Source organism: Lynx canadensis, chromosome D3 (genome assembly GCF_007474595.2).
Source record: "Lynx canadensis isolate LIC74 chromosome D3, mLynCan4.pri.v2, whole genome shotgun sequence".
Classification (NCBI taxonomy): Eukaryota; Metazoa; Chordata; class Mammalia; order Carnivora; family Felidae; genus Lynx; species Lynx canadensis.
In genome coordinates, this window is record NC_044314.2 from 21,407,006 (window position 1) to 21,412,211 (window position 5,206).

At 38.5% G+C, this 5,206-nt stretch overlaps 1 non-coding gene across 1 annotated transcript; it reads right to left on the reverse strand.

The window, feature by feature from the left end:
* Window positions 1-2,226: 2,226 nt before the first annotated feature.
* LOC115498869 lies at window positions 2,227-2,357 on the reverse strand. The gene has a single exon (XR_003963988.1). It is a non-coding gene; the product is annotated as a small nucleolar RNA SNORA44 (small nucleolar RNA).
* Between the last annotated feature and the right edge of the window lie 2,849 nt (window positions 2,358-5,206).

A 5,206-nucleotide genomic window follows, 5' to 3' on the forward strand; every position in this document is an offset into this window, starting at 1 on the left:
AAGGTATGGTATACATAGTTTTATATTTGTAATGCATTTTAAAGTTTATAGCAAGTAATTCTTATGTGTACTAACATTTGACACACCCTGACCTAGACTGAAGAGATGAACTAAAGAAGAGTCTGCAACGGAAGTTTGGGTATGCCAACAAATGTGTTTTGAAATTATTGTTAAGTCCCTGGTAGTGAATTGGGTATCAATGGAAAATTCTGAAGTATTCCCACTTGCTTCATGGGTATATTCAACTTGTTATATTGTTCAGTCTCTTTAACATTAATACATGTGAAAAGACTTATTTGTTATTGTGAATATTAAATGAGACAGTGGAGTTCTGTGTGTGTCTGTGTGCGCGCACGCACGCGCAAATGTGTGTGTGTTGGGGGGAGAAGGGGGGCTTCTTTAAAGTCATATGTGGGGCGCCTGGGTGGCTCAGTCAGTTGAGCGTCCGACTTCGGCTCAGGTCACGATCTCACAGCTTGTGGGTTCAAGCCCCCCATCGGGCTCTGTGCTGACAGCTCAGAGCCTGGAGCCTGCTTCGGATTCTGTGTCTCCCTCTCTCTCTGCCCCAACCCACTGGCATTCTGTCTCTGTCTCTCTCAAAAATGAATAAAGATAAAAAAATTAAAAAAAAAGTCATATGTAAGTGCAATATACTTAGGACATGACCCCATTCTGCTGCCTCATTTTAGCTATTTTTGTGTACAGATAGTATATATCCTTTCTCAATTGCTCAAGAGAACAGAGTTGTAACACATAGTGCTGCCTCATGACCCTCCTGATTCCTGTGAATCTCTCTGCCCATAAGAAAGTATTTTGATTTTGGTATGAACTAAATATCTCAAAGGAGCCATTAATAGTGGGATTTCTACTTCAGTAGACAAGCCGGTTCAGAGGTGATATCCAGGGACTTTCCAGAAACTCTGCATGTATAATCTCAAACTTGCTCATATATATATTTTTATCATCAGAAGTCATTGATCACATTTCATCTTTTCTCATCAACTGACACTTATTAGCACACCTCATTGTTTCCTTATTGGTGATAAGGAAATCTAAGTCTAAATAAATCTGAATAGTTTGACAAAATAATATTTTTTGAGAATGATCTTAGTAAAGTAGGAAAACATCCTTGGACAATATTAACATTACTTAAGGAAGATAGAGCACGTTTTTAGTTACAACTAAAAGCTAGTTAGCCATTGTACTTTGTGCTACAAAAGAGCCATTGAGTAGAGACATTCTGTTTCATGCTCTGCCACTAACTTCCTGGGGAGACCTTGGGAAAATCATCCACTCCCATTTACCTTTAATTTTCCAGTTTTCATGGAAGAAATAGTCATTCTCCAAGGTTCTTTCCCATTGTTATGTTCTGTGATGGCAACACATTCATTAACAAGTGCAGCAGATGGTAGGGTGTATCTTTTGCCTCTCTTACATTCAGAGAATCACCAGCATCATTCTTGTTAGAGAAAGCAGTGGAAAAAGATGTGATGTTCTCATACGCCTTTTTAGAGCATTGGAATGTCTATATCACAGTGTTGGCAAGATTGGCAATATAGTACAGTTCTAAATGGAATTACAAATGTGAATATCTTGTGAATACGTGCACAAAGTGGTGTGTGTGTGTGTATAAAATGAATTTCTGGATTTTGACTCATCTCACCGATGACCTCCATCTGGGAAAGATTAGCCTATATTTCCCTGCTTTAGCTCATCCAAAACACACTGAACACAATAAAACCAGAGTAAGAGCCTTCTGCTCCTGTCCTTGGCTCTGGACTTAAAATGGCTCCTCAAGAATGGATAAAGTAACCATCCTGAGTTTATTTTTAGAGTATCTGAATGAAACCTTCTTCTTGTTCAATGTAAACAGGTCTTTTCCTCAAACTCACAAATGCCTTTTTTTGAGTTCTTCTATCTTTGACTTTAAGAAATACAGGGAAAGAAAAGAGAATAAGGATACGGAAGGCCCAGAGATGATATCCTGACACCCATTCCATTTACAAAAAAATTAATTCAGGAAATGAAAAAAAATGGATCAGATAGAAACAAGGTCATTCATGAGTAAGCCAACTATCTATTTGAAGGAGGATAATGTAAGTAAAATAGAACTTTATTTTATTTATTTTCCTCTAATCCAAAAAGTTGATTCAATACACCCATCTACATGGAAGTTTATGGAACCGCCTGGACTCAGGTAGGCGGCATCCAGCCCACGTCCTGAGTTGTCATAAGAAAGGGGAGTGACAGCTGTAGGTATCACGGTGACCTGTGTTGTCAGAGTCTCTTCAAGCTGCTCTTGCACGCAGGTGGAGATCCCATGGCCACAACTGGCCGCAGCTCTTGGAACCATGCTGAATAGAATTTTATTTTTAAGATTAAAGAGTTTTCATGTTCAGGGAGAGGTTTAGAATTTCAAGAAATTTTAGTCTTAATTTGTATACTTTTTAAAAATTTTTTTTTAACATTTATTTTTGAGACAGAGAGAGACAGAGCATGAATGGGGGAGGGGCAGAGAGAGAGGGAGACACAGAATCGGAAGCAGGCTCCAGGCTCTGAGCCATCAGCCCAGAGCCTGACGCAGGGCTCGAACTCACGGACCGTGAGATTGTGACCTGAGCCGAACTCGGACACTCAACCGACTGAGCCACCCAGGCGCCCCTTAATTTGTATACTATTTTTAAAGTGATAGATAAGGAAGGGACTATTTTATGAAAGTAATATAGTACTTTATAATGCCTTATAACGTCCTTCAGAAGTTCAAATATCTTACAATCTAATCCACAAATATAAGGGAAAGTTAAAGTCTAAATATAAAGGAAAATGATAGTAATTTACCTGTGCTAATCCTTTCTTTCTCTTTAGAGCCATGAATTTGCTCAATATATTTTTCAGTTAGAAACAAAAATCATTTCTTTTCTTACTCTCATATTTATTGTAGTTTTCAATGTTAAAACAATACAACCTTCAAAATGCCAAGCTGTGCAAAGAAATATTGCTCCAAAATAATTAGAAAGTATGTATGAGATACTAAAACATCTGGATGAAAAAAAGAAACATTAAATCAACTGTCAAACAACTGTTTTATTTCTCCAATGTTAAATATCTGTTTTTTTTTGAAACATCTGGATGTTTCCTGGATGAAAAAAGTTGCTGGTGGAAGAAGGATCTTTTATGTTGTATATAAATGCATCAGGATGGCCTCTGTCTAGGATCAGGATTAAAAGACAACGACTGCTCTGATAATGAGGTTCATCTCTGAGCAAAGAAGTTAGGCAAGAAGGGCTTTCTAGGTGGTTTGAGATAATTAGAAACACCTTGACAATCATGCACATATATCTGTTCATTGACTTCTTGCTTTTCCAGTCAATTCATTCTACTCCTTATCCCCCGACCCCCATCCAAACACACACCTTTAACTTTGTTCTCACTGCTGGGCCTTAAATGAGAAAGCTAATTGGTGTATGGGATCCATTTTCATCCCAAAGAAGGAATCTGTCTGCGGGGGTGTCAATGATATTCACCAGGAAGCCTCCCAGGGGAGGGGGATGGTATTCAATTTCCTGGGAAACCATCACCAGGATTCTGTCACCAGGAAGACACAGTATGAAACCAGCAGGATACATCATAGACCTCACCTTCAGAGAGCCAGCTGGGGGGCCTGCAAATTGTTCTTCTGTAGGCAGTTACCTGCAGGAGACTCATTAGGGGTGAGTTTCACTGGGCATCCTGACTATCAGCCCAGTGCAGCAGGAGTAGGAAAAATTAACACACCAGAACCAGGAGGAAAAACCTTCCTCCTCCCAGCTCCCTCACATGTCCTCTATTGACAAAGATTAGCATTGTGCCAGCTGGCAGGGGAGAAATGTTTCAGTATCACAGTAGACAAGGAAGGCTCGATTTGGGACTGAGAGGCAATGAGCTGATAACTAGCACATTTTTGCTCCTGGTAGGTGCTGGAATCCGGTTTGAATGTAATGGAATCAAAGAAAGGTAAATCACAAACCAGGATCATGCAGCCTTACAGTGTTATTCAAAAGATCATCCAATCTTTACTGCTTCTGTTATTTAGGTTATAAGATGTTTATAGGTTTTCTGTATCTTTGGATATCAGGTATCATCAACCCAAGGACAAACCACTAAGGACCATTATGGTACCATCTTGATAGAAAATCAATGTCAATTAGACTAAGACATGGCATTGATTGGAATTTGCATCCTAGTTTCTGAGACACTCAAATGTAAAATAAGACCTTAGGAATTTAAGGCCTTTATTGTCTTAGAATCAATAAAATACAACTTAAAAAGATTATAGTTTTGGGCAGTAACCTCAGCAAATGCTCTCTCATCTCCCTTTTTCCTTGCCCTTCTGATTCAAATCTTTTTTTAAAAATGTTTTTAATGTTTATTTATTTTTGAGAAAGTGAGAGACAGAGCATGAGCAGGGGAGGGGCAGAGAGAGAGGGAGACACAGAATCTGAAGCAGGCTCCAGGGTCCCAGCTGTCAGCACGGAGCCCTACACTGGGCTCGAACTCACAAACCGCAAGATCATGACCTGAGCTGAAGTTGGACGCCTAACGGACTGAGCCACCCAGGCGCCCCATCTACCATTTCAAATCTTAATAATCTTTCTATATGTAGTATTTCTTTCACCTCCATGAAGACTTTGATAGTTTGTCTTTCATTTTTCTCATTCCCTATAAAGTTGTCTTCTGAGTATACTTAATTATACTGACTCATATTATTCCCTAATATTTCATGTGTATTAGACTCATCTCACCACTTCCATTGTTAATTCCTTGAGGAATATTATTTGCAACTTTTATACATTTGTATAAAAAGTTTGATTCAATCCATAGCTGTGGTCAGCAAGGTAGAAATATTCTCAATCTGGGGACCTGGGGATTAAAAATAAATAGCCCAATCATGTCAACATTTGTGAAGATACCTATTTCTACTTGACTTCATACTTCAAAATGTGTTTGGTTGAGAAATTTTCATCATCAAAAATATTTATGTTTAATTTGCACAGAATTAAACTTTGGTTTATATTAAAAAAAAAAAAAGCCAGAGCATGATAGTATAAGATGAACATATGTTTGAACTTGGACTAAATTTAGTAGCTCCTTTAGATCTCCCACATACACTTTTGCTCAAGTCTCTGGAATGTGTATTGGTACCTTTGAAATAAATTCAAGCTCGTTG